Genomic DNA, 22,880 nt, shown 5'->3' with positions numbered 1-22,880 from the left:
GCAACCTCCTCAGTACCTAGCTGGCTGCTTGAGCAAAGCATATTGGGAGCAGCTTAGACGAGGTGAGTGGTGTTGACATCCAGAACTCACCACCGACACAGCTGGGTGAAATATGCAGATGGGCTACAACCGCCCCAGGACCAGGCTGGCTGCTAGAGGAGTACAGAATGGGAGCAGTTCAGGTGGGTTGTGGTGACTTCCTGAGTCAACCATTGAGGGAGCTGGGAGAAGTATGCAAATAGTTTGCAACCTTCCCACTATCTTTGGCTCAGCTTTGTAAATATAGCTGTGTGTGTTCAAATGAACTGGTTGATCATTCGTTTAAATATTCAAAAGGAGTTGTGTCAATTTATTTTCTTGTGGATCCTGTTGTAGGCACCAGCAACTGTGTTTTCCTCCAAGTTCAACATAGAAGTATTGGTTTTTAATAAGTATTTGGTAATCATACAGACCAGCTGGTAGTCCTCAATCATGCCATAGATATTCCAGTGGCTGACAGTGTACTATGCCACTGTGAGGTTGATAAAAGCAATGTCAATGATTTGCCATTTCTATCTTCTATGTGAGGTTTGGCACTTGCCCCGTACATGTCTTGTCCAATGAAACCTGGCTTGTCAGGGACGAACAGTTTTTCCAAAATTGGTGAAAGGCAATTCAGAATGAGACACACAGAGAGTCTGTAAAGGTAGCAAAGAAATTGTCCAGAAGCTGTTTAGATCCAAGGCGTCACTCTCTGAGACTCCTGGATGACCTGTACTCGGTCTGCAAACTGCAACATGGTAGGACTGATGGTCAGAGGTTGGCCATGAGCAGTGAAATTGCAATTCAGACTACCAACTAGTGAAGCCATGAGTGTTTGCAAATGTTTGTGTCAAAGCATTTATAGCATGACAGTTTAGTGGTTCGAGTACACTGTACCTCACAACACTGAACAGTTCAGCATACATGATTTCTGCAATGAAAGCATAATCCTAAAATTTAAAATATATAGCAAGAAATTCAAAGTGAGCAAAACAAATGCACAAGTAATAATTTTTACCATTCCTGCTTATCTTGGCCATTTGTGTATTAGGGATGTGCTCAATCAATTTTCTCATTTTTGTTTCATTCATTCATTTTTGATGGGTTTTTGTTGGCTGTAGCCAGCTGGAATGTGGACCCTATACAGAGGTGAGATGGGGCTATCAGACAATGACCCCACAAACCCTCACCGACAGAAGGCAGAATCAGTGAAAAGGAAACCCCCTCACCTGACTGGGTGGAATCCGGGTGTGGACTGGAGTCAGCGATTGGCAGAAGGAAGACAGAGTCTCATGTAGTCCAGCTTAGGGCAGGAAGTAGGCAAATAGGCAAAGTCCACAAGGCAATCCAAATCAGGGCAGGCAGCAGGCAAAGTCAGGCAATTTGTGTCAGAGGCAGGCAGTCCAAATCACAACCAAGGCAGAGACACATCTAGGCAGGAAGACCTGTTGCAAGGCAGAGACCAGCAGGCAGGTCCCAGGCTTTAAAGGAAGCTGACACTGATGTCACTTCCTGGGGCTGGGTCACTTCCTGGTCCCTGACCCCTTTAAGAGGCAGGGGCGAGTGTCTGGAGGGTTGCTCATGCCTGCATTCAGTGATGTCAGAGATTGTGCTGGAGGGAATGTCCTGGATGCCTTGTTGCCTGACTGCAGATCCACCCATGCTGGTAAGCAAATGAGCTGGTTGTGTGGCTGCATGGCCATGCCATGCAACAGTTTTTGTTTCTTTCTTTTCATGTTTGTATTGCTTTCAGCAAACAGTGCATGCTCTTTGCACAGAGCATGTACTATTTGCCAAAAACAAAAAAAGCATAAAACTTTCTGGGCTTTTCCCCTCATTTTTCCATTTGTTTGAAAGAACAGAAAAATGGGCTCATTATTTCCAATGAATGCACATCTTATTGTATCTATATATTTTCACAAGGATGCGGTTTCTTAATTCCAGCAGGCACATATAGGTTACAATGCAAGCTCTCAGGGGAAGGCAGACAACACCGAGCATTCATGGGATTGTTTGCAAAGTGAGAAATGGTCTTGCAAAGATGCTTATGTGTGAAGCTGCTCAAACAGAAGCCAAGGAGCTTCAAAAGTGCGGTAGAAATTCCAGTATCCTTGCAATAAGTATCATAGTGAATAAGTCTCCTGTTACAGTGAATAATCACTGGGTATCACACCTTCTTTTAATGGGCGCACCAGTTCTAATGAAGCCTGCACACCTGTTTCACAGTCTAATTTATAATTGCTGAAGTATACAATTCACAACCGTACCACAGAGAAATATAAAATGAAACAAGTGACAAGATTCATGAATTGGCCTTTTGCTCTGCTAAGAATTCTGGTATATTTTATTGCAATATTTGAGATAAAAAATGACACATAATAAATGTTCTAATGGTGAATGTTATATTCCCCCCCCCCCCTGGCCCAAGAATACAAAACTGGAATGCCTTCTACTGGTCCTCTATTATTGCAAAAGGCAAAGCATTCCATGCCAAGAAGAACAGAGATGTCAGTGTGGCATTATCTGTTACTGAGTGACACAAGGAATTTCTCTCTTCCTGAGCTGCTAAAAGGGACACTGCTTCCAGGCAACTCTGGCACTAATACTCAGCACTTACTTATCATATAACCTGTTGTTTTGCTGTTTCGACAGAAGCAAAGTGCACTTTTCTGAAGAAAACTGTTGTTTTAATCCATAAAATCTGATATTCAATATTCATTTTTTTTTCTTTCAAGGGGATACTTGCAAATGTGACTGACTAATATGCTAATTACAGGGACAGATGAAATGATCTGGACTAATTCCAGGATCCTCTTTTTTTCCCCAGACCAAATTCACTTGCCTCGGAAAGTTTGCACTCTTCCTGAATGTGACTCATATCTGACAGAAAACTTTCAAGTGCTGACCTAACCTGAACTGAGGTTTAGTGCAACGTCTACAAATCTTAATGACAATTGCTGGAGGGGTAGACTAAATTTGACTTTCCACAAAATAAAATCAGAGTTGGCAAATAATACCAAAAATGTATTGACATTGATGATATTTATTTGAGATTCATTGTCCACATCACTGGACATGAAAGCCAAGTTTAAGTTCAAATATGCAGACAATTAGTTTAAGTCTTGGTGGGTCACATTGGTCGTAGCTTGAGAAGTCTAGTTATGCCTACAGCTGCATTTTCAATGAAACCCAACGAGGTAAAGGTTGACCTTCTTGAAAGTGAAAATATTCTTTTAACATTTACATCTCTCTGTTGATTCTTATTTGCATTGTTTTGTTCTCAGTATTCTATGGATACGTATACAGTGCAGAAGGGTGGAAATTGGAAATCTATGGCTAGTTTAATATAGCTGATTATTTTCCAAATTCCCTGCTGCTTTCCCTAACTAGATTATTAAATAGGTTCCCTGATCAATTCAATCAATCAAAAATCTTCAAGGCTCTCTTACTTTCATTAAGAGTCATTTGCTCTGTGGTGTAAGTTGATTTTAGTTATTGTCTTCACTCCTTTTGTCTACCACAAGAAGATAATTTGAAATAGCAGATTACATTGCTGACCTTTTGTCTCAGAAGAGTTACATCTGAATTCACCTTGGAATGTGCAAAATAGGCTTTATGCATTTGAAGTTCAACAAAAGTTGGCAGTAGGCCCAGATATCATAAGTTGATACACATAGATGTGAAAAGTAGAGACCCAGGTTTAGCTCCATATTTCTATAATATTCTAAGTCCTATAGTATTATAAGCCAATACCAGAAAACATGCCAAAATGTGACTTGACACACTTGTAAATATCTAGGACTCAGCAGATTTTCTCTGGTTTTATTTCTCCAGTTGCTCCCAAAATATAGCCTGATTTGGGTTGAACCAATCAGATACAATACATGTGCATTTGATGTCAACATTGTGGGTCCTGTGAATAACTGAGAAATAACCACCAGGCTCCTCTCTCCAGTGATGGAAGACAGTGCTACTGCCATCAGCTTGTTCCTTTGACTGTGGCTGGGCTTTTTCTGCATCAATGCTTGGACAAACCATTATGCGTCAAGCACGGGGAGAGGGAGGGGGCTCTGTAGGGTGAGCCCTCAGGCTCTGATAGAGGTACCCAGCACAAGGCAACAAAAGGCAGCTATGATGATTTTCACATTTGATCATTTCTAGGATATTTTTTTTTTTTCTGTTTTAGATGCAATTCAAATCTATGAGAAAATCATGGAACTCAATTAAAGCCTGTAGCAAACGAATCGTAATGAAAGGAAAAGCATCCAAGAATAAGGTGAATGTATTGAAATGGGAGCTCAGTGCTAAAAATGTAAAAATAAAGCTCCCGAATCAATTAATTAATTCGTTAAAATGATAATGTTTATTGAAACCACTGCAAATAACATTTAGCGGTTTCATTCTGATACATCAAAAACTGGCAGCTTTTCAAAAATACTAATATCACCGAAATTAGCAGTCGGCTTCTGTGCTTAAAAGTTCAGATAACGTAAGGAAGAACAGACTGACTGCTCTGTGTTTTTGCTCTTAGCTTCCCTAATCTTGCGACACACATGCACGCACAGGCATGTACCCACACACGCAGACTGTGCACTACTTACCATTTCCTTAAACAGGGCTTATCCAATACCTCGGAGATGCAGCTTTCTTTTAAGGCCCATAGCAATAAAAACATTTAAGCCAGCCGTTCTGTTTACTGTGCTCTTTACTCTTTCAGTCTTTAAAGGCCTGGGTGGGGGGGAATGTTGTGTCCATGTCTACGAAACTCTGAAAGGTGATGAAATCTCCGTCAGATCTGTTATCTCCCCATGCACTAAAGGTCTTCAGAAGAACAAGGTTACTGTGACAATTTGTTTACATGCAGAGAGAGATTAGGATCTCGTTGAAAAAGAATAAAAATAACATCATCTTGTGCTGTCACAGCATGAAACCCATTGTAATCAACACTGGTCTGATTTCAGGGATAATTTAAGACCAATTTATTATCGTAATTAAAAAAAAAAAAAAAAAAAAAGAATTAAATTCTGGATGGTAGTCGGATAGTTAGCAGAAATGGTGTTTGTACCAGAACTCACATATGGCGCACTTTTAAACTATAAGGCATTCTGAAATATTCACCCAAACGCAGCTATTAAACCTCTTTGCTCTTATAAAATTCCATAATTATTAGTAGCAGTGATCCCCAGTCTGCAAACGAGGCGTTAATTTGTGCATCTATGGGAATCAGTTCTGAATATTGTAGAAATAGCTTCCATAAGGAAAAACAGGCTTTTAAGAGCACTATTAGAAACCAAATTAAGGTCCTGATTTACTAAGGTTTTCCACATTATAGGAGAAATATCTTAGTCCAGGGGTGGTCAACTCTAGTCCTCAAGAGCCACAAACAGGCCTGATTTTCAGGATATTCATAATGAATACGCATGAGACAAATTTGCATGCACAACCTCCATTTATGCAAATATATCTCATGCATATTCATTTATTTATTTTTTATTTAAAAGAATTTGTTGACTGCGCCCTCAAAAGTTCAGGGCACTTTACAAATATACAAGCATACCAGATAAATAAACTAACAATAGATTAAAGTACATATTTAAATGACAGACTATAAGTTATATGAAATCTTTAAATGTCTCCTTAAATGATTCTTTAGGGCTTTCTTAAATTCTTTTTTATTACCTAGTACTATCAGAAAGGATCATATAGAATTCCAAATAATGGGGCCAGAGATGGAAAAGGCTCGGTCTCGAGTTACTGTAGCATTGAGGGAGGGGATTCGCAAGAGGAATTGTTTTTTAGACCTGAGATTTCGAGAGGGGATGTAGAAATGTAAAATAGTGGTGATCCAAGGACTGTTGTTATTATGAATGAGATTATGGAGAATAGATAACATTTTGCATTCGATCCTTCATTGTATGGGCAACCAGTGCAATTTAAACAAAATCAGAGAAATGTGCTCTTGTAGTCTGGTAATAGTTAGAAGGCAAGCTGCAGCATTTTGAACTAACTGGAGGGGCCTGATAGAAGATAGAGGTAAACCATAATAAAGAGTTACAGTAGTCAAGACCGGTAAGTAGTAAAGATTGTAGGTTAGTTCAAAAAGCTATTGGGTCAAATAAAGATTTAATATGTTTGAGCAGATGTAATTTATAGAAGGAGCTTTTTACCACTGTTTTGATTTGGGCTTGCATATCGAGCTTGGGATCTAAGGTAATTCCAAGATTACATGCATGTTTTGAAATATTGATAGTTATGTTATCTATAGTAATAGATGAAGGTATGTAATTGAATGAAGGATTGCCAAGAATCGTAATTTCAGTTTTGGAAAGATTTAGACAAAGTTTATTGTGAAGTAACCAGGTCTTGATAGAAGTCATACAGAGAGAAATAAACTGGAACTTAGATTGCCAAGATTACCAAGCAGGAAAGAAGAACTGAATATAATCAGCATAAATACGGTAGGAAATTTCTCATGTAGAGAATAGACGGCAAATGGAGGTGAGATAGATGTTGAAAATAGCAGCAGAAAGTGCTGATCCTTGGGGAACCCCTGTGGTAAGGGGAAACCAGGAAGAAGTGATGAAATTAATGTGAATTTGTTGAGTATTATTAGATAAGTAGGATTTAAACCAAGCGAAAACAGTGCCAGAAAGACCAATAACATGGAAGCGGGAAAGTAGATATCCTAAAAAAACAGACTGTTTGTGGCTTTTGAGGACCAGAGTTGGCCACCCCTGCCTTAGTCAATCAGCCCCTGAACTTTGTTTCCAGTTTTGTTATATGGGATTATGGACTTTAATCAATGAAGTTGGGTCAAGAGGGTTAAAAGGTCTAAAGACTTCATCATGTAAAAGGACATTGTGGATTTTAAACAAATCCCAAAAAAATGCACTAAAATGTAAAATTTTGAATAGAATAATTCAAATAAAAAACACCACAAAAAACAGCTCAACCAATGTTTGTCTTCATTTACTTTTTAGTACTGCAGCATGGCTTTACCAGAGAGATATCTTGTCAGACTAATCTGATCAATTTCTTTGATTGGGTGACCAAAGAACTGGATCAAGGAGAGTCCTAGATATATTATAATTGGATTTCAGTAAGGCCTTAGGAATGGTTCTGCATAGGCAACTTATACATTGAATGCCCTTAGTGTGGTCCCTAAAGTGACTGGGTTAGAAACTGGTTGAGTAGGAGTTGACAAAGGGTCGTGATAAATGGAGTTACTCTGAGGAGAGGGATGTTACTAGTGGTGTGCCACAGGGATCAGTCCTTTGTTCAGTTATTTTGAACATTTCTGTGAGTGGTATTGTGGAAGGATTATTGGGAAAAGTTTGTCTTTTTGCCAAAGATATCAAAATTTTCCACAGGGTAGACAGCCAGGAAGGTGTGGAAACATGAGAAGGGATCTAGCAAATCTTGAGGAATTGTCTAAGGTCTGCCAGCTAAAAAATATAATTCTACATTACTCCCATAGGTTCATGTAATTTAGGGATTTACTTTCTTAAGATTGTCTATGTTATCTATAAAAGAAGAATTAGCTGATGTATAAAGAGAAACAGAGTAGTGCTTCTCATGAGCGTCGAGCCAGAGAACTGCGTCTCTGTATCTTCCAGGGATACCTGTATTGCTTATTGATACACAATAAAAAATTTGAGTTTTGTTTCTATAAAAACTTTGGTGTGGTATCCTTGTGTCCTTGGAGAAGCACCTTGAGTGTGTTTGGCACTTAATTTATAGGCAGATTTTAAAAGACCTGTGCACCAAAGCCGGGAGATATGCAAGTATCTCGGACCAGCACTTGCTGTGTGGATTTTAAGAAGCTCCCCAGTACATGTGTATCTTCCGATATGTGCACAAATCAGGAAGTTAAAAAAAAGGGGCATGGAATGGGCAGGATATGGGCACACCGGGCTGTAACCTGAAGTATGTGTGTAAGTATTTATGAGCACAAACACATGCTGAGATCTCCTACTGCGTAACTTTACTTCTGCTATGGAAGGCAAGTAAGTTTTAAAATAGAAAATTCAAGGCTAATCAGCAGGGTTTGAAGGGTTGAGGCTAATAAGATAAAAGGAGGCTATCTAGCTAGGGGTGTTAGGAAGCCCTATCCTTTAACAGGGCAAACTGGGAATGAACTGGGGAAACCAGCCCGTGTGCCTGGCAAAATCCCCCCTACTTATGTTGTAGAGGCAGCATTTGCACGCCCATGCACGCATCCATAAAATAAATTGCATGCAGATGTAAGTGCGCACAGCTGATTTGATAGCATGTGCACATATACACAAATATTTTATAAAATGACTGCTTCCAGTTGCTCGAGCTCGCATATGCACATACATGTACTCCCGCATGCGCTGTTTAAAAGTTACCATCCTGAGATGCAAAAACCCAAGGTACGTTAGGGTATAGAGGATTAATTTCTTCTAAGCATGAAAGAAGAATGTGATCTGGGAATGAACATACCTGATGATTTTAAGACAGCCAAAGAGGGGGATAAGGTGCTGGTAAAAGCCAGAAAGATGCTTGGGTCCATAGGGATAGGAATGGTCAGCAAAAAAAGCAGTAATATTGCCCCTGGTGAGACCTCCAAGGTTTCCATGCAGAGGAGATGGCCATCTTTCAAGGAAAAGAGGGTCTAGAACATGAGGTCATGAGATGAGGGTGAAAGGGGGTATACTTAGAAGTAATCTAAGGAAATATTTCTTTACAGAGAGGGTGGTGGATGCATGGAATGGCCTTCTCCTAGAGATGGTGGAGACAAGAACAGTGTCTCCTTGATTTCACTTCCTATTTCAGTTGATCAGTTTTAGTACACTGAAGGTGGCACCTCATTCCAACTGTACCCTTCCTTTAAAAAATTCAGCACTACAGTCACATGCTATAAGGTATCATATTTTCACTGGTCTAGTGAAATATGTGGAGGAGTATTCTATTTTTGGTGGTTTCCTGATCTGCTCACCAGAGATTCTGTGGAAGAAGAAGGAACCAGGAGGATGGATACCCTACTCATCATTCCATGAGAGGCATGGAAGGCTGTTATCCAAATACTGAGTGGGGATCAGTTTGCCTTAGTTATGGGCAAATATGTTGCTTTAGAAAATAAAGTGGTCTCCTTGAAATCCTCGAAACAGAATACGGAAGAGCGCTTGACTAACATTGAGTCTTATTATCAGCGAGTGGGAAATTTGTAGGACCCTCTTGTTAAGGATAATACTTTATTATCCACAAGTTGGAAAACTTAGGGAATGTTACCCAATGTTAAGTCTTCATTTTATTAATTTTCCACAGACTTCTTTATATCCCTACTTGAGATGTTTGGAAGGTATTTGAAAGAATTTTGAAAGTTCCAGCTCTATCTATTCCTCCTGTGGTAAAGGCTTTCTAACTTCCTGTGACCAAGATGAAAGATAATGTGGAGCTACCTAATTATTCTACTATAGTTAAGGATGGTTTGGACCTAACTAACTTTTTAATAGCATCTGATAAGGAATTAACTAAACCTGGTCCGTTGATACTGGTGTTACCATTTGTATCAGATAGAGATTGGCTCTTGAAATTATTTTTCAGAGATGACTTGTTTCTTCAACGTAAAGTCGGTGTTTTTCCAGACATAACAAAAGCTATTCAGAAATGGAAAAGGTAATTCCTCCTGATGAGGCAGAGTTTTGTTTTACTTACAACTTCCCTGTAAATGTCTGGTGAAACTTAATAATGAGGTCCATATTCAGTCACTGTCCAGATGACATCTGGCTAACTTTGAATGGATATTAAATAGTGCAGTCACACTATTGTATACAGCTGGCTATATTAAAGTTAGCCGGTTAACGTTATCCAGCCAACTGTAGGACAGCTCTTTGACCCAACCAGACTTAACCAGCTAAGTTATCCGAGTGACTGAATATCAGAGATAGCTGGAAACTTAGCCGACTAAATCAACTCCTCCCAGTTACACTCCCAGAAAATCCTTAGCTTATCCATCGAAATTCTAGCCAGCTAATACGATAGCCCTAGAATCTAGCTGGATAACTGCCCAAGTCTTCATTTAGTAGGATAACTTTGGAATTATCCAGCTAAATGCTTATGAATGTTTTCCTTAGTGATAAATCTGTTTCACATATGTATTATCAGTGTTGGACTTGAATATCTTCATTTCTATTGTTTTTTCGTCTCCATTCTCACCAAATAGATTATAGTTGCAATCAGGCCAATTATAAAATGAGCATGCAGGTACCCAATCATGCACGTATGGGCGTGCAAGTGGAGATAAGCTGGTATTTTAAATCATGCACGCAGTTGTGCACATAAAATTTAAAATATGCCTACCAGGCATAAGTATGCTCCTAATTTTAAGCTGTTGCTTGAGCAAACATACTTTGTCTATCTTCCTTAGGACTTTGCGGGCTTTAACTCACATGTATGTAAGCGGATTTTAAAGCAGGCTCGCACGAGGGACATTCCCAGTTTTTCCAATTAGTCCACCGGTTTGCCCAGTCAATCTCGAGGTCATCCAGATCCCTCTGGTTCTTCATCCTGCATGCCCCCCCCCCCCCATCCTGTCGTGTAAGCCCTAAAAGATGATTTCTGCAAACTTGCTCCTCATTGGGAGCAGCAGCTAACAAGCCGCCGTGCACTGTAGCCTCCGCTTTTAAAATATGGAGTTATGTGCATAGCTGTTGGCCTCACCCCCGAATGCCCATAACTCATCTCCAACTCTGCCCCTTTCCTGCCCTTTTTTTGTACTTGTGCACGCTCGTCGCCTATATACGCACGTAATTTCTGGCTTTTAAAATACGTGTCACAGAAACTCGTGCATTTGGGTTTTTTTAGCGTGAGCAATGCTTTTAAAATTCGGTCCAATGTCTTGTTTTCTAGTTTTCTTTAATTCAGATTTTCTTGGGGCTGTGTCATTGGGTCCGCCATTATGGTGGACTTGAACCTGAGGTTTGCACCACGAGATTTGTGTGTATTGATTTTGGCAGGCAGTTTCTTCGTTTTCTTTCTTTATAACCAATAATTTTTTCAGTTCAACAGATTCTTGAATTTATTTATTAAAATTATTAATATAAGATAATAAAAAAAAGGGATGTTGTAAAAGAGTTGTTACATACTACAGAGGAATTACGGTGAGAAGGCTTCAGTTTTGTTATAAAGAATGGGTCATACTAGCACAGCAGAAATTGTATGAACAATTTTCAAGCCACCCGCAATGGTGCCAAGTCCACATGCAGATTGGAAAATTGCCATCTATGCACGATAGTCCCCCCCCCCCCCCTCACTTAAGCATGCCCCCACCTCTGGGAAATGCCTCCTCCTAATGTGGAACCAAACTCATATTTTTTTAGCTGGGTTAAGGACCGGCAATTATCAAACATCCTTTTTACTCCAGTAATTAGGTACTTACATGGGTTAATGGCTTTTGAAAAATGCCCCTCCCTGTGTCGGGCCTTTTATTCAAACATAATCCCCAAGAGTCTTTAAAACACAGGATCGCAGAAACACCTGTGAACTCCTTTAACTCTGCCTTTGCAGCACTCAGGTATGGTATGGCACCCTGGGTAGAAGTAACAAAAGAACATTATAGTTAATTATTATTATTATTACTACCTACCATAAGATGAATTTTAAAAGCCTGAAGCATGCCAAAAACAGGAGATATGTGAGTATGTCAGGCTGCGCTCACCAAGTGGATTTTAAAAGCCAGCCGAGTACATGGGTATCTCCCGCTGTGAGCACAAATGAAAAGTTGCCAAAAAGGAGTGGAGTAGGATGTGGGCGTGGCCTGGGCAGGGTATGGGTGTTCCTGGATATCAGCTTCAAATTGGCAAATAAATACTTACGCATACAGGCTCGTGCTGGGGCTCCCTGCTGTGTAACTTTACTTGTGCTATGGAGGACGTGTAAATATTAAAATAAAGATAAATAGATCGGCAGGGATTTTAATGGTTGGGGCTATCAGGGGAGAAGGGAGGCTATCAGGGGAGAAGGGAGGCTATTTAAACTAGGGGGGGGGGGGGTTGGAAGTCATTTCCCTTAGCTGGGCGAACTGGGAACAAACTAGGAAAACTGGTAATGACGTCAGCTCACTTCTATTAAAATCCGCCCTCTTATATGGTGGAAGCGCATAGGTGCACATCCACATAAAATTGTGCACACATGTGCATGCATTCAGGCTATTTTATAACATGCGTACATATACACGTGCATGTTAAAGAATGGATGCATCCATGAGTGCGGGCTGACGAAGGCGCGCATATGCACGCCCGCGCGTCTGTTTAACAGTTACCGTCTCTGTGTTGAGTAAAGCCAACACAGTCTTTGACTTCCTTCTAGGACTGGTTTGTTCAACAAACACCAATAAATGTGTTGTGCGTTATGTCTTAATCTACAAGAATATTAATAATACAAAGCAGCAATACAGCAGGAGACCGACTTGCAAATGCTTCCAGCCTAGCATAAAAGCTGCTGCAGTCAACCAAACTACTACGTTTGTCAAGAGTCATTGCAGGAAGGAAAAGAAAGCAACCTACTGAGCAGCCAGGTGGAGAGGCATTAAACCTCTCCCTTACAAATGAGTTTAAAGAAATTGAAGGGACCCGGCATGGATACAGAGGCTCTGAAAAGCCACCGCCATCCAACTTGTAAAATGAATCCTTCTCCCCCTCCCCATTTCTACTTGTTTACAAACACATCTAAAGTGCTTGATAGGTGACCTTATTTACTTAAGAACCTGTGGATTCATTTATCTTGAAATTAGCAGGTAATGAAGTGGAAAAGCTCAATAGCCCTCCCACTAATTAACATGATAATACATTTGTTTTGCTACAGAGGTACAATTAGCATGTATGAGCCAGAGGGGGAGAAAGATCAATAAAATGTCTGAAGGGCACCACTAGCAGGTCTTGAAAGTGTAAAGAAAGAGAGAGAGAGAGACAGAAAGCTTGGGGAAGTCTCCATTAGCTTACAACCTTCCCAAAAAATATGAATGAATTGCACGGGCAATTATTTTTCTGCTTTCTTGATACAGTAAGTTTCTTAGCATAAACTGCATAATAACATCACTGTTTATTTCATTTAAGTGAATCTGAGTTGATAATAAAGGTAAGTTTTATGAGCATCAGGAGGTCGGAGTGTCTGGGAAGCATGGCTAGAATAACCTATCGTCTTGCAAGCAGCACAATATGCAACCCTCTTATAGAGCTTGAGTCACCAAAACCAGGAGCTTGAAAAATTTATGCCAGTGTTGGGCAGGCTTGGGGGAAAAAATTGGCTACTATGGGCCTGATTTACTAAGCTTTTTACCACATAGAAACAGAATGGGGGGAAAAAAGCTTTAGTAAAGCAGAGCCTTATCACTTATCATTTTTATACCACTACTGGAAGTAGCAATTTTCAAGCCCATTTACATATGTAAAGTCCATGTGCGCATGAAAAACCCTGTTTTACACATGCAGATCCTTTTGAATATTTATTTATTAAATTTCTATACCGATATTAGTGGGGACATCATATCATTTTAAATCAAACAAAAAACATAAGGAATGGAAATGGAAGTTACATAAAACAGGGAGGTGGGAAGGGAGAAATAGGAACTGAGAGAAAGTAGATTGAAAGTACAAAGGAATCAGGCTACTCTGAAACAAGTGAGAGCCAAAAAGTTAACATTGAGTATAATATTTGTAAAACATAAAGGACTTTGTACAAGGGTTCAGGTGAGTTTGCATGCGGGTGAGTAGGGGTATTATTGCTGATAGGCTTGTTTGAAAAGCCAGGTTTTCAAGTTGGCTCTGAATTTAGAGGTGCAAGTCTCGAGTCTGAGATTGGGGGGTAAAGAATTCCAGAGCGAGGGTCCAGCAATAGATAGGGCTCGCTCCTTTGTGGAAGTAAGGTGTGCTTTTTTTTAGAGAGGGTACATGGAGGATTCCATTATTGGAGGCTCTGGTGGATTTGTTAGATCGTACGGGGCAGCATGGCTCAACGAGCCAGTTTGAATTGTGTGTGTGTATAGCTTTGTGGGTCAGTGTTAGGGTTTTGGATATCACGTCCTCGGTACTTAGCTAATTCAAACATAAGTATCTGCATATAGGAGGTTACCTGTGCCATTTTCTTCTGCTATTTATCAGGTGTAAGTCAGAATAATTCATAGCCAAAAATTAAATGGGTGAAGGGTCAGAATAAATGGGGAGCAGGCAGGCTGAATAACCAGGGGGTCAAAATGACCTAAGTGTAGACTAAGCAAATTGATTGACTAATTGGTTAAACTGGTCATTTCTTGAATGCATGCATATTACAAAATGTGCTGATTTGTTCACCCACCTGTTACTATTGGCTTCCAGTACCCTCCAGCCCTAATTCCCCTCCACCCCACCACCAATGTAGAGAGCAGTGCCGTATCTGCATCCAAGTGAACATCCAACTCAATTAGGGGTAGCAACCACTGCAACAAGCAGGCCTCACCCCTGCCCCATACTCTTATATTAATTAAGTGGACTTAGAGAATAACCACTGCTATTATTAGCAACGGTAACATGGAATAGACTTTGTTTTTGGGTACTCGCCAGGTTCTTATGGCCTGGATTGGCCACTGTTGGAGACAGGATGCTGGGCTTGATATGCCCTTGGTCTGACCCAGTATGGCATGTTTTTATGTTCCTATGTTTTTATGACAGGGGTGGAGGGTGAGGAACATAAGATTGCAGTATTCGCCGACGATGTTTTTTTCATTAAGGACCCGTTGTTGTCACTGTACAGTTTATAAAATACCAGGATAAATTTCACTTACGCACGCAAATCCAGTGCCGCAAATGAGCATAGAAGCTATTGTTAGCATGGAGCACCTTTTGAAAATTTACTCAGCAGAGATTTTCTCACTGCAAACAAATAGCAGAGCTGCTATGATTTGGTTTTCAGTACTAGAAGAATTGCTTAATTGAAGCATTTCTCTAAAGCTTGAACTTTTACAAAAGAAGGGGACAATTTTGTGCGCTGCGGGCACAGTAGGATACTCTACAGTGTCCTGAAACCTCTCACACTCCATAATAGAAAGACTTTATAAACAGCGTGAGTCCAATTTTAGAACACAGTGCTTAGGGCTGAAAGTTAGCAGGTACGCGCGAACCTTTGCGCAGTAGACATGCACACATTTAAGCCTGCTTGGTAGCAGATGTAAATGCTCACATGTACATTTAAGCACATGCTTTTGATTTTAGAAAGCACAGAGTGTAAAAAGATTTCCCCACCCTAACTTCACCCCAAGGAATATCTTGTACAAGTACATGTAAAAGTACTCATGAACCATCCCTGGGTAATTATCAAAAGGCCTATATATGTGTCTAAAATGGCATTTTATGTGTGCATACATGCTTTTGAAAATTCAGTCCTATAAGCCCAACTTTGAAAACTATCCACAGAATCCAATTTGTGCATATAAATGGATGAGAGATTTATACAAATATTTTATAAACTGTATGGCAGACTGCACAGTTTATAAAATACTGTATATTTTTGCCCCAATAGTATGTATATATATATATATATGCTGCAGTTCAAGGGTATATTGCCAATGCCTGAGAATGCTTATTTTCTCTACCTATTTTATAAGCTTAGGCAGACATATTTTAGGAGTGTGCAAATTTATATGTCCACCTAATTACCCTGATTTAAACATGAATGTAGGTATTTTATAAAGTATTTGCGTATGCCATTCTGAAAATACTTGCATACTTACTTGGACTCACCATGTCACTGATACCTCCACCAGTTCACCCAGTCCATCTCCAATTCACTTTGATCCTCCACCAGTTCAAGCAGACCTCATACCTAAAAACTGAAGACAATAGACAAATCCAATTTCAATTGTGTGAGTCCATTAGCAGGTGTAAAAATGACTGGCCACGTTTGCTAAGGTGTGTGTATACTGTATATACCTCTTAAAAAATACCAAGCGCCTTCTTTTCAACCCCGCCCTGGAACATCCCTTGAGCACCTGATACTGCACGTACGTGCTTATCATTGAAGTTTATAAAATATCCAACTCCAGTCCCTGAGAGCCACAAAGAGGCTGGATTTTCAGGATATCCACAATGAATATACATGTGAGAAGTCTACATACAATGATGGCACTGCATGCAAATCTATCTCATGACAATTCTTTGAGGATATCCTGAAAACCCGGCCTGTTTGTGGCACTTGAGAACCGGAGCTGGCTACCTTTGAAATAGCATATATGCAAATACATGATATGTATTTGAAAATTCATTCCGTAGTTAGATTAAGTTACTTACCAGCTATGGTGCTCCTAGATGTTTACTGAATTGCGCAATATAATTTAGGTATGATTTCTATTGTTATGTGTCTGTTCCTCAAGAAATAATGACATTGGCCTCAGTATCATCTCAGATCTGCATATTCAGCTCAAATTCTCTAATCCGTTGGATCCATCTAGCATAGGATGACACCTCCCTAGCCCTAGGACACTTCAGAGGCAATTTTCCAACTGCCTGAGCAGTTTACTAACTAGCAGTTTCCCCCAGGTGTTATGTATCTGCAGACTTGCAAGCTAATTATCAAAGGGAAATGCTTATGGTGATACCCTTTGAAAATCTGGGGCCTGCAGAGACCATGGTTACATTTGTGCAAAGTATGGAATCCCACATGCACTTTCCCTGCCGCTGGAGTTGCCCCTTTCAGCTTCGGCTAAAAATACATGTACTACAAAACAGAACGTGAGGGAAAAGCAATCTTCAGCCCTAGTGACTTACCTGGATAACTCCTTTGTTCTGCAGAGGTCGGTCATGCTTTCAGGTTCCATTCTATGCCATTTATTCAATTTAATATTTCACCAATTGTCAGAGCATCCAAGCGGATTATAAATAATAAAAAAAAACCAACCCCACAACCATAGAATCTGAATCTAATTACAATCTCATCGTGAATTAATGAATTGCTTAATTCTAGAGGTACATGCCTAGATAAAGACATCAGATGGAATCTCATTCTTATGCCTCTTCACATCTTTATTTAAGATAACTTATTTTTTATAGTCATGCAAGATCACAAGTTCTTCATGGAAGGATGGAGAAGGACTTTATTTCAGTGCTACGAAACTGGCTACAGATACACTGTGCTTTTCCTTTTATACCTTCTCCTTATTAGCATACTGATAAGGAGCTTTGGCAGTCAGATGAAGCTTGAACTTCATGGATGTCCAGTCTTATTTCATATTAAACAATTATGGCCTTTATTAAAAAAAAAAATACTTTTCCTCATTGTGCACCTGTGGGAAAATGACTTTATTGAACAAGACCCTATATATATTTATCTCTGAATGTTCACTATGTACCACACATAGAACATTTGTTATTCTGAGAAGGTGGGTAATAAATAAAGTGGATATGGATATGGGCAGAATGTCGTGACTCGCGTCCTTCAGTCTTGAGAGAACCTCACTCAATCCCTGGCTCGTTCATACTCCACTTGTGCTCACACTCCTCTGTGGCCTTGCTCCAGTCCACCTTTCTGACATTATTGCTCGTCAGAATTCTTCCTGGTTTTTTTCCCAGTCGTCTTCTAACATCAGCTGGCGGCAGATTGTTCTCTGTTGTAGCACCCGTTTGTCCAGAATGACCTACTGGTGAGTCTTTGCCTTTTTCAACTCTCTGCTGTCGCGACTCATCTCTTGCTGGCTTTATTACGACTGTTACCCGTGAGATTGATCTCTTCAATACTGCACATCGATGCACTGCAGTCTACCACATTTTTCTGTTATTCTAAGGCATTTGGAAGTACAATTTCTTGAATGATACTATATAAAACGATATGTTCTTAAAATATTATCTTGTATATTTATGTATTATTATCTTATATTGGTATAACAAAACTCTGATTTACTGTCTTTCACTCTGGGCATAAACAGGTTTCTCTACAAATCACTCTTCTGTGTCCTTAATTTGATAAACTTTCAACTGTTTTGACATGTACATCCAACTGCATCCCACTCTATTCTGACAAAGAGCCTAACAAATGGATTTCCAGTCACCCACTGAGAGAGCAGGATGACAGATCTTACATGAAATCCTTTTTGAGGGAGGCAGACTTTTAACTTGATTGATGAAATTATATCTAAATCTGGTAGATTTGGGACTTCAAAGGCATTTTTTCCAACTTAGGACATCCCAGATGAAGAGTGTACGCTATTTGTACCAAATTCCCATACTCAAGTGGTTTGCAAATTGACCCCTTTGTAATAGGCTAAAGGTTTCTTGCTAGATAACGGCGGTTCATTTTGATTAATTATGTCAGGGAATTAATGTATGATTACTAACTTTTAGCAGACCCTGCACTCTCTGACCTCTAGCTGCTTGTTTGTATGGCTGGTTGTAATTTTCGACCGATAGGTTAGGAGAGGTCACTGTGTGGTCAGCATATTTTAAACAAAGAAAGAAAAGAGAAGGAGATATCTCAGACCAACAGATACATAGTGCAGTTGCACGCTTGACAGGTGAGATTTGTTAAGTGTTTAACAATATTTATTTAGTCGTGGGAAAAACTGCAGCATCCTTGGTTCAGTTCAGGTGGGTTTGGCTCAGATGCTGGCTCCAATGTTCTGATCTAAATGGGCTCAGATTATAATCAACCATTTTGTGGTCACCTCTGATTTCTTTGAATTTTCAGAAATTCCTCTGAGTTCCTAGGAGTTAACTCCCTGTGAAAAGGGAGATAGTAGTGTTCACTGTTCTTCCTACTCAAGTGCTCTGTTTTCACATGTGTGCTTTCTGGCAGTCGGGTTGGGCACTCATAGATTTAAGCACTTTCCAGGTTTAAGGTGGGGAACTGTTCTCATTTCAATTGAAAAAAAATGTTCCTACTTAAACTGTTCTCTAATGCATTTCAATTGGGCGGGATTTGATACATCATTTACCCCTTTTCTCCGTCTCCCTTCTAAGAGTTTTTAATTGTTGGCATGGATGCATCAACATTTGCGTTCTTTTTTTACTTTGAATATAATTTTCTTACTTTGTATGCCTGCTTGCATTTAGAAACTTGTGTACATATCATCATCAAATATAGAAATGACTGAGATAAAAGCACTGTAGGGATGTGCTTTAGTTCTTAATGACATAGGCAAAGTCAATGACCTTGCCTGCTTTGTTTTATTTTGTTTCTAAACTGAAATGATAAAAATATTTACAAAATTTTTTTTTTTTTTAATTTTTTGTATGGTATGCACTATTTTGATCTAGTGTGCACTATTTTGATATAGCATCACTATTTGATTTACTCTACTACACCTCAAATAGTGCCCAGTAACTCATTCATCTCATTAAATCAAAATAATGAGCACTAAACAAAAAATAAAAAAACAAAAGAAAACCTAACAAAACAAAAAAGGAGGGAAAAACAAAATGAACCAAACTGAACCAAACATATTATTGATGCACACCCCTAATGCATAGCATTGCCAATCACATGAATATTTGCTGATTCTAGAATTTTAAACTGGGTTTTAGAAGAACTAAAAGGTGCTTAAAGATGGGAAAGAAAAGGATGGTTAAAAGGTGTACAATGTTCTCTCACCCTAGCTTGATAGTTCCCTGTTATAGAGTCCATCAAGCTAGGGCGAGTGAACATTGTAGAAATCTCAACTTTGTGAGACTTTCCTCACTCCAAATGACGTAAAATCTTCACTGAGGCGTACTGTGCTGTTCGTACGTCTCACTCTGCATGTAAAACTGGCTCCAAAACCCTAAACCTCGACTTATTAGCTGGCCCTCCTATAGTGATATAAATAATTGAATACTGTGAAGGCCTCCCAGGAGGCTCCTTCTCTCTCTCTTTCTCTCACTCTCACTCACAATAATAGCCTATCTAGGCACTTCAGGAACAGTGAAATACAAGTATCTCGTAGGGATGTGAATCGTTTTAGGACGATTAAAATTATCGTCCGATAATTTTAATATCGTCTTAAACCGTTATGGAACACAATACAATACAGATTCTAACGATTTATCGTTATAAATCGTTAGAATCGTGAGCCGGCACACTAAAACCCCCTAAAACCCACCCCCGACCCTTTAAATTAAATCCCCCACCCTCCCGAACCCCCCCCCAAATAACTTAAATAACCTGCGGGTCCAGCGGCGGTCCGGAACGGCAGCGGTCCGGAACGGGCTCCTGCTCCTGAATCTTGTCGTCTTCAGCCGGCGCCATTTTCCAAAATGGCGCCGAAAAATGGCGGCGGCCATAGACGAAAAAGATTGGACGGCAGGAGGTCCTTCCGGACCCCCGCTGGACTTTTGGCAAGTCTCGTGGGGGTCAGGAGGCCCCCCACAAGCTGGCCAAAAGTTCCTGGAGGTCCAGCGGGGGTCAGGGAGCGATTTCCCGCCGCGAATCGTTTTCGTACGGAAAATGGTGCCGGCAGGAGATCGACTGCAGGAGGTCGTTCAGCGAGGGTTCCGGCGCCTCGCTGAACGACCTCCTGCAGTCGATCTCCTGCCGGCGCCATTTTCCGTACGAAAACGATTCGCGGCGGGAAATCGCTCCCTGACCCCCGCTGGACCTCCAGGAACTTTTGGCCAGCTTGTGGGGGGCCTCCTGACCCCCACGAGACTTGCCAAAAGTCCAGCGGGGGTCCGGAAGGACCTCCTGCCGTCCAATCTTTTTCGTCTATGGCCGCCGCCATTTTTCGGCGCCATTTTGGAAAATGGCGCCGGCTGAAGACGACAAGATTGAGGAGCAGGAGCCCGTTCCGGACCGCCGCTGGACCCGCAGGTTATTTAAGTTATTTAGGGGGGGGGGTTCGGGAGGGTGGGGGATTTAATTTAAAGGGTCGGGGGTGGGTTTTAGGGGGTTTTAGTGTGCCGGTTTTTCAATTTTTCGATTTTTAACGATGTTCCGGCGAGGGATGGGGTTCGGGAGGGTGGGGGATTTAATTTAAAGGGTCGGGGGTGGGTTTTAGGGGGTTTTAATGTGCCGGTTTTTCGATTTTTCGATTTTTAACGATTTTTAACGATTTTTCACGATATTTTACCCCCCCAAACGGCAACAATACGATTCCCTCCCCCTCCCAGCCGAAATCGATCGTTAAGACGATCGAGGACATGATTCACATCCCTAGTATCTCGGCCCATCCCGCGATATTACCTATGTGAAGCGCTAACATAGCGCATTGTGTGGTAATTTTAAAATTATTATAAACATGCCCCTTTTTCTTATTGCGGGATATATCCATGCAATATTATAGCATTTTGATGAATCTAGGGGTTAGACTAAAAAGAGAAGCAAAAGATTTAAGAAACAGGAATGTTGATGGTTTGTAGAATCTTCTTGGGGCAGAAGAGTGCAAGACTTTTGATGGGCTACTCTCAGGGTCTATTTGCAGAATATAGTATTTATGATGGATTTCTGAGCAATTTGTAATGGGGAAAAGCAGAGTATATAATGGTTATGGAATGGAATGGTGGTCTGGGATATGTTGGCGAGCAGATGGGAGGGAATTTTTCTTCAGAAGGCGTTACTTTGCTGGTATTTGGCTCAGGCATTTTTGTGTTTTGTTGACTTTTGTTTTGTTGTTTTATACATTATTTGTAAGTTTGATTAGTTTTTTTTTGTTTTGTATGTTTTAAACTTTTGGAGACTATGTTGGGCAGCCTAACTTGGCTGGGAAGGTAATATAAAATATTGAAATGTTCCTGGTACTGTAATTTCACAATTACAAAAGATGTTGAAGTATGTTACATTGCATATTCTGCATCATTTCCTTGCTTATTAATTGAAATCATTAACTATAATTATGATCACACCTGTTCCTTAATATTTCAAGGTAACCACAATTAACTCTACTTTTTAAAGTTTTTAAAGTTCTAGTAAAACTATCATTGTGTTTCCAGTTCCACAAAGCCCATTAATCCTAAAAGCCTGACAGTTGGTTACATAGTGTTCTTCAATACACTTCATAACCAGGGCTCGCAATAAAATCAAATTGCAATTAAATAAGGTATTTTCCAACGCTGAGAGCCCGCTCACACCAGAACCTCAAACCCCAACTGCCTAACAGTGAGCATTGGATTCTTCTTTTTAATCACCCAACAAAATCTATCACACATGCTCTTTAAAGCAAAGTTCATTAAAGTAGAGAACCACATGTGAGATCTGGCTTAGAGGGGTCAGGCCAGGGCAATAAACCCTTGAACCCTACAAATATGCAAACGTGACATGAATAATAAATTAAACCCAGGTGCTGATGAGTCTTAATGATGTAATAGCACATTTTTCTGTTGGAAAACCACATGTCCCATTTAGTTACTGCTCATACCTCTTTCTCACGATGAATGTTATCATTTTTTATCTTTCAGACTGGAACAAATAGGTGATAAACTGCAAAGTGTTCAACTTTTTTAGTATTGTTTGTCGTCAACAATACCTTAGGATGTGGGTATTTTTGAATTTGTGTGTTTAAAAGAATGGGCCTCCCTGGGCCAAAAGTGCTGAGGCCTAACCCTGAGCCTGGTTCAGTGCTGAAACTTAGCCCCAGGCTAGGTCTGGTGCTGGGGCCTGCATGGTGCCAGAGCCTACCAGGCACCATCCCGATGCCAGGTCAGGGGGCCAGGGTTGGGTCCTTCACCCCACTTTCCTTACAAGTGCCAGGGCCAGGGAACACCCACCTTGGCCACCACTTTCTCCCTTCCCAGTTCCTGATTTAAAATGGGCAGGAGTGATGCTCAGTTGTTGTCACCCAGTTCCTAGTACTTTAAAAATGGTATAAGCAAAAACAAGAAGGTGAAAACCTGACCAATGAATAGTCAACAATATAATCATAATCAGGGCAGGGTGAAACATTTCAAAATGTTCACCGATATTTA

The 22,880-nt window shown here is 40.3% G+C and overlaps 1 long non-coding RNA gene across 1 annotated transcript in view; it reads left to right on the top strand.

Moving 5' to 3' along the window:
• The first annotated feature begins 1,616 nt into the window (after positions 1-1,616).
• LOC115074909 overlaps positions 1,617-22,880 on the top strand; it is a 30,984-nt gene continuing 9,720 nt past the window's right edge. The window contains exon 1 of the long non-coding RNA XR_003852368.1: positions 1,617-1,687. This is a non-coding gene — a long non-coding RNA (uncharacterized LOC115074909). The remainder of the gene's footprint in view (positions 1,688-22,880) is intronic.

Source organism: Rhinatrema bivittatum, chromosome 13 (assembly GCF_901001135.1).
Source record: "Rhinatrema bivittatum chromosome 13, aRhiBiv1.1, whole genome shotgun sequence".
Taxonomy (NCBI): Eukaryota; Metazoa; Chordata; class Amphibia; order Gymnophiona; family Rhinatrematidae; genus Rhinatrema; species Rhinatrema bivittatum.
This window is presented reverse-complemented; position numbering and strand designations above follow the sequence as displayed.